Here is a 7,970-nt window from a genome sequence, read left to right as displayed (position 1 = left end):
TAAGGCCCACAGCAAGTGTTTCGTCTTCTAAACAGTTTGATATAACATTAACCTGCACCGTCGCGCGAGCATTAATACATATAGGTCTGCGTATTTTAAAATGCACCTTATAAGTGGTAATGAATAGCCTAAAGCGTCACTGCCTTTGTAAGCACTGGCAAGCCGTCTCTAACAGAATAGGCTCTTTCCCGGCTTCCCCCTAGCGAGGCATTTCAAAGCTCATTAATCAAAAACTCGTCGCTTTCAGTCTCGCTACTGATTCCAGCTCCTTATGAACAAAGCTTTTTGCTTTCTCAACTGTGGAAACACATTTCAAACTGCAAGAGGCCAAACTTTGTCCTGAGAGAGAGAGAGACTGTGACAACACACTCTGCAATCATGGCATGGATGAGAGAGAACTCAAAACTGCAAAGACACACTGCCAAAAAGCTGCAGAGGGTTCAATCACTAAGGGTAAGGACGTATATTTTTCACAATCTGTGATCTAAATAAAATGTCCACCTTTTTAATACACTTTAATCCACTACACTTAAATAGAAAAAAATAAATACGTCGACTGGGAACTGAAAACATATCCAAAACACTGAAGCAACGATCTTTAAATGAGGGGAATGACTGCTGAAATGTAAAATTAAGCCCTCTTATTATTAAATGTACCACTACACTATTCGTTCCAGTCCTCGGAACAATATATGTTTTAAAAAATCATTATAAATAATTGCTGGTTGTGCTAATTACTTTCTGATACAAGGCTTTTCTTTAATAATTCGTGCAGTTTTTAGTTCATTATTTGTATGTACATATTAAAGCAGGTATTGATCAAACTTTAAAATGTCGCACTGCTATCTGAGACCATTTTGAGGGGCGTAAAAATTATCAATGATCCCAACATATTTTGTGTTTGGCATTTTTAATTTCTACATCTTCCGAGAATCCAAAAAGAGCCACATATTGGTAAATAATGTAGTGATAACTGTTTAATATTAAGTTAACATTGAATTGGCTCTTGTTTCAGTTAAGAAATAGTTGGATAACGAGGACATTGGCCAATGACACGACCACAATGGCCAAAACAAAACCGAGTTACATCCTTTTGCTTATATATTATGGATAATAATCAGAAGTGTTGCATGCAGAACTGTTGCAAACAATTTATTTATGTTGAATTTAAACAAAAAAAAATAATTAATAATACTGTTCAACTTAATTTGGTTGTTTAAATTCAGCCCAAATAAATAGTTTACAACCACTTAACGTAAAAAAAAAAGAGTAAACCCAGGGAATCATCTTTGAATTTTTTTTTCAGTGTAATAACACCGCGTACACCCTAATTATTGTAAATAAATCAAATAATTAAGTCAAATAAATAAAATCTTTAATGAATATGCAGAAATATGTTTTTATTTTCTCTTATTTTGTTTAAATCTGGCCACAGTTATTCAGCTTTGTAGCTGCGAACTGATAATATTCTAAGATCTTAAATGCATAATCATACTACAAAGATTAAAGAGCTCCAGATGTGTCTTACTTTGGGTAATCCTTTTTCATATCAGAATGACAAACAGAATCACAAACAGGCCTATTGGATTTGACTAGCAGACACAGGAGAGGCTGTCTATCGTGGTCTAAAACACAAGTCTTCATATCCTCATATGCGAAACTTATTCACAAACACGACGTCAATTTCAAAACACTAGTTTTTTTTTCACTCTGTTCTTTTGGCTCCAAATAAAAGCGTTCAATAGCACGTTACAGAAAATAAGTGCAAGTCGTAGTTTGAGTGCTGCAGTTGTCATGGGTATTTGGTAGCTTAAGGTCATCAATCACTGATTGTGCACAATTTTCCTCGACAGCAGTTCCGAGTCTTCCGAGGGGAGAAGCCAGATGCGCTGCGTCTATCTTCAGCTCAAAAGGGGACAAAAACCGCAGAACCGAGCACTCAATTCATCACGCGCAATAATGACGAGAAAAGCGTTTACAATCTTTATTTTATATCACAATGCACAAAAAATATCAAAACAAAACATCAGTTCGGCTATTAGATTAATTTAGATTATCTAGGTAGATCTCAGTGTGGTCTAGAAAAATAAATATATCAACAATACCCCCCTGTGTGGAGAGCCATTCGTGCGTTTTAGTTGAATAATGAGCCTTATTGTTAATAGCCTGTGAATTTGAGGGCCCTGACAGTCCTGCAAAGCAAAAGCAAATCACTTCTCAGAGATCTTAGGGCGAGGGAGGTATATAAATCCACAATTTAAATCAGACCCATTTATACTTACAGGCATGTACATATAACGATATAAACGGAGCACCACCGGAGGCCAGCCGGCATATGGGTCGATCTCGATTGGTCAGAGTAAAAACAAGCCCCTCCCCTCGTTTGTTGTAGGCAATATTTACATGTTGAGCCAGAAAGTACAGTAAGTAATGAAGACAAGCGACGCGAGCTATCATTCACCGTTTAAAGTGGCGCTTTAAGAGACGTAATGACCTCGTTCTTCAACTGTTACCCAGGTGGGAACTTTATGACTTTCACGGCCAACTACTGTCAGGATCAGAGGGAAACTGCGGCCCCGTCTTAGCCCGGAGGCGCCCGGGAGAGACTGACGAGAAGCATTTTGGATCATCATGTCAACACCCGATTAACCTCGGACATGCTTCAAGGTTCTTTTCAAGTGCATTATGATAGAAACGCTATAGTGAGGCTTACACGGCTGCCGAACTACAGGTTTAAATGTAGTCAATGTATACTGCACGCGGACACTGAGGTAAAGTTGGCTTTATATTCACACGTTCAGACGTTCTCCTTAATAATATTTGCATATTCTAAATTGGGAAATTATATTAACACTAGCAAGTACATCACTGTTCAGAGTTGTTTTAAAGTCATGCAATTCAGACCCAGTATTCAAAGTAGCGGGGCGCACGTCACAAGTTGTGACTGAACAAATGTGCAAATATAAAACCAACTTTACCTCATTCACGGAAACATAGGACTCTCATCTCAACCATCACTCAGGAGATGTTTAAGTTAATTGAGAAAAAGTTGGTTTCATATTCGTACATTTTTTAAAGTGGCAATCGTGGCACGCTCCCTATATTGTTTATCACACACTGTAAAAATGCAGGGTTCCACACAATTTATTAATGTTGTCCCAACACAAATCGATTAAATTAACTTAAAACTTTAAACAAATTTAAGTAAATTTAACATAAAAAATTAAGTTGTCCCAATGAATCTCAAGTATTGTGCTGATTCAGCTTATTTTATTGAAGTACTTTGAACAAGCACAAAAAAAAAAAAAAAAAATATATATATATATATATATATATATATATATATATATATATATATATATATATATATATATATATATTTTTTTTTTTTTTGATTTATTATTATTTTTTTTTGAGTGCATTCTACTTTAAATATTGGGTCTGAAATAGCATGCAAGTTTGACTTCAGAACAACATTAGCACTATTTAATTGACTGTATACACTGTTGTACTAGTCATTGGTTGACAATATGATTCCACTATTTGTAATTTGAAAATAACACTTTTCAGAGATTACAATATTAAGGAGAACGTCTGAATGTGCTAATGTAAAACCAACTTTCCCAAATTTTTGCCCAACAATTATAACAACATGTATGCATAGATCTCTGTGAGAGTTCACAACGTTTCTCTCAAGTACAGTAGGTTTGTTTATAAACACCAAACGGGTTGAAAATACAAAATAATGTCTTTAAAAAACAAAGTGTTGTTGTTTAAATGTTATATAACTTACAATGTTAAAAAATCCTTGTTGCCTTAAATGTGTTGAATCAAAATAATCTTACCAGTCCATTGAACTTTTATTATGTTAAACTGACTTAAAATAGCTTGCTTAACTTATAGAATTAACTTAGAACTTGATTAACTTAGTTTAATAAGTTACAATGAACTAAAAACAAGTTGTCGAGACTAATTGATCATATAATTTTTCTTACAGTGTACTTAAATTATGTATTTATTTGTTTTTAATACTTTTCACTATTTTCTGCAGGCGGCAGAGATGCTGATTGACCAGTACTGAGACACACAAAGTTTTCAGCAAACAACGCTCTGAACTGGAGGAGTTTCAAGTCAACAAGTACCTGGGCAATTATCAAGGATTGTAATATATGGCGTTGTGATCCTGAATGAGATCCTGCCTCCAGAATATGTGAATGAAGACCTGGCACTGAGTTTCACCAACTCCCCCATTTGCTTTGTAACCACACATTGCTCTCACTGTCCAAATTAAAGTGCCAGGAGCTAAATTAAAAGAGCAGTTCATTCAAATGTTACTATGGTGTGGGTTTTTATCATGGAAACACGTTTATTTATTCGTGTTATTAAGTGATCATTGAAGTATTTTCAGCTTTTGATTAATTTATATATTGCTTTAATACTTCTAAAGTGGTTTTAAATTGATGGATATTTATGTTGAGTAGTCTATAACTAAAGTGAATATAGAAAAATCCACACACTGACATCTGAGTTTATTATTGCTGCCTTAAGTTACCCAACCCAAGTCAATCATTGTGCACTTTGTGTTAACATTATAAAAATAGTATTCAACTGTTATTATAAATAATAATTTAACACCTGAACCGACTGCAGAATGTAAGCATCTCTCTATGTGTGTCAGTTCATTATGCAGCCTCTTTTCCAGAGTGCCCAAATCAACTGTTTAGTCTTCAAGGCGGTGATGTGATTAGCAGTAATTCTCTCAGAGCAAATGTGGTGACATGTATTGAGGACTGCAACACTGTATTCCAGGCATCGGATGGAGAGATTAAACCTGACAGAATTAAAATTGTGATAACAAATGGCAGGCTTGACATTTCTTTCAATAAAATATTATACTGTGTTGATGTATGTGACCCTAGACCACAAAACCACAGGTCTTGCACAGGTATATTTTTGTCAAAACCAAAAATACATGGTACAAGTCAAAAATATAGATTTTGATCTTGTGCCAACGTTTTATGGAAATATTAAGGAAATGAAGAATGTGAAGAAACTGTAAATTTCCTATTTTAAATATATGAAAACTCAATTTTTAATTAACAATATACTTGGATGAAAACTTGGTCATTTTTATGTATTTTATTTACATTTTCTGAACCATTCCATTTATTAAAATATATGTATCTCTGATTTAAGATATATTAAGGAATATGATATATCAAGGGAACATGATATTGTAAGGAAATATTATGTTCTATGAAAAAACTCTGAAAATTCCAATTTTGAATATAAGAAATCTATATGTTTAATTATTAATATACTTTGATGAAAACTTCATTTAGTTTATGCAAATTTCCTAATTTTAATATGTAAACATTCAAATTTTAATCAATAATATATTTAAGTAAGAACTTGATTCTGATCATTTTAATGTGATTTATTTACATTTTCTTAACCATTTAGATTCCACATACTCAAATATATCTATCTCTGACAAATATTGGGAATTAGGGAAATGCTATATTAAGGAAATATCATATTTTATAAAGAAACTTAGTAAACTTCCTATTTTAAGCATACAACATTTTTAATTTTTAAATAATAATATATGTCAAGTAAAACAATCAAGAAAAGACGTGTGACCTGGAGCCTTATGTTGCACATGTACATTTTTGTCAAAACCAAAAGTAAATTGAATTTTGTAAATACATATTTTTCTTTTATGCCAAAAATTCATGTTAAATTAGATCATGTTCTCAAAAGAGATTTTGTAAATTTATTATTTTAAATATAAGAAATAAATTTCTAATTAATAGTATACCTTGATGAAAACTTGATTTGGTCATTTTAATGTGATTTATTTAAATTTTCTGAAGCGTTCAGATTCCACATATTAGAATATATGCATCTCTGATGATAAATATTGGCAATTAAGATATAATGAATATGATATATTAGGGAATATGATATCTTAAGGAAAAATCATGTTCTATGAAGAAGTTTTGTAAGTTCCCTATTTTAAATATGAAAACTAAAATTTTAATTGTTAATACACTTTGATGAAAATTTGATTTAGTAATTTTATTGTGATTTATTTGCATTTTTTGAACCATTCAGATTCTATATATTTAAATATGCATCATTGATGATAGATACTGGGAATTAAGATATATTAAGGAATATGATATATTAAACGAACATGATTAAGGAAATATCATGTTCTATGAAGAAACTTTGTACATTTCCCAATTTTAATATTGAAAAAATTCAATACAAATTCAAATTCAAAACAATTCAACTACAATTTTGGTCATTTAATGTGATTATTTAGATTTTCTGAACTATTCAGATGCCACAAATATGTATCTCTGACAAATACATCATATCCTAACAAAATATCCATTAACAGGAAGCTTATTTTATCCACTTTCAGATAAGGCATACATCTCAATTCCCAAAAACTGACACTTATGATTGGTTTTATGGTTCAGGGTCACATATTAGTGGAACTATGGGATTTTGCACTGAAATCTGGATAAATGGTTGACTCCTATAAACCATGAACGGTTATTACTGAGAACCCAAATCTTTCTTTATCCCCACTGACAGAATCTTGTCAACCAAAACATTCAGAATCAATGGTTAAATACTGGAGCTGGTTTCATGCATGGAGTCTTTTAGCAGCAAGCTGTATATCTGGCCTGCTCTTCCTATAAAGTCATGCTAAAAGGTCAGGCATGTCTCCCGGATTTGCTGTAACACTGCTGAAACGGCACATTTGTGATGTTTAGTTGAAGAGCAATGCCCTTCCACCAATTTCTCTCTTTTTAGTGTAGCACGTGAAAGGAGTAGTGTGGCTTGTGTTAATGTTAGCAGGTCTCCATACATCATCACATTACATTATGGCCTCCATTTAGGGTGCAGCATCATGCTACAGTTGTCACAAGCCTGAAAATAATGAAGACTAATAGTTTCTAGCTATGAGCTTGCACACACTAGTGTGTATATATATATGGGGGATGCTAGAATTGTGGGTCATTGTGTGTCCCCAAAGGTCTATCCTTTAATTTTACAAAAACAAAATCTTTAATGAAACAGTAACATGAGGTTATCTCTAGAATAATTTCCATATGGATATTTAGGGACATTTTATATCTTGTAAATATGTTTTGACTGTCTTCAATTAACAAAAAAATTATTAAATTTTGATCTATTTGAGTGTTTACTCTAATAAGTTAATAAACATTAGCATGAAGCATCTATTTTCTGTATTATTTGTAATTTTAGTAATAATAAAACACATTTAGTGTGTCTCTGTGTTCTGGTCAACTCTGCTACAGGGTGTTAAAAAGGCAGAACAATCTGTAGAAAACGCATGTGACTTGCTCCCAAGTGATGTCACTTGCTGTGGAGGGAAATTCTGGAAGGCATTGAGGCATGTCGTTTTTCTTCGCTCATGCATTTGTACCAAATGTTTAGGATGTTCAGTTGTGGCCTGCATTTATCCTTAATGTATGTCAAGTTTAACCTGGTGCTATGAAATCAATCAGTGTTGATAATCTAACATATAAAATCTAATCTAACATACAATCCTATGAAAAATAATTAAAAGGCGAATGGCTTTTTATGTGCATGTTGTTGATTTTTTATGCAACTATAAACTAGTATTTTTATCTTCTGTGGGTTGTGGAAAATATGATAAATGAGGAAAATATGAGGTAAATCTAATAGCTTAATAAAACTGATTAGACTTTTGGACTTTTTTGTCCCACAACCCAGTTTAGGAACCGCTGGTGTAAGGCAAGGTCAACAGTGTAATTACCAATGCAATTACAGACATTAATTACAGATGTACTTATATGCATATACATTCTATATATATATATATATATATATATATATATATATATATATATATATATATATATATATATATACAGTGCATCCGGAAAGTATTCATACTTTCATTG

The 7,970-nt window shown here is 32.5% G+C and overlaps 1 long non-coding RNA gene across 2 annotated transcripts; it reads left to right on the top strand.

Annotated features, from left to right (window-relative positions):
* The first annotated feature begins 301 nt into the window (after positions 1–301).
* LOC141376042 (uncharacterized) lies at positions 302–4,900 on the top strand. Of its 2 annotated transcripts, none has more exons than XR_012385098.1 (3): positions 302–453; positions 2,518–2,667; positions 4,052–4,900. It is a non-coding gene; the product is annotated as an uncharacterized lncRNA (long non-coding RNA). The 2 variants fall into 2 exon arrangements; XR_012385099.1 differs by lacking the exon at positions 302–453 and adding an exon at positions 2,275–2,423.
* The last annotated feature ends 3,070 nt before the right edge of the window (positions 4,901–7,970 follow it).

This window comes from Danio rerio, chromosome 9, assembly GCF_049306965.1.
Source record: "Danio rerio strain Tuebingen ecotype United States chromosome 9, GRCz12tu, whole genome shotgun sequence".
Lineage (NCBI taxonomy): Eukaryota > Metazoa > Chordata > Actinopteri > Cypriniformes > Danionidae > Danio > Danio rerio.
The sequence above is the reverse complement of the archived record's forward strand: the minus strand, read 5'-3'. Positions and strand labels throughout refer to the sequence as shown.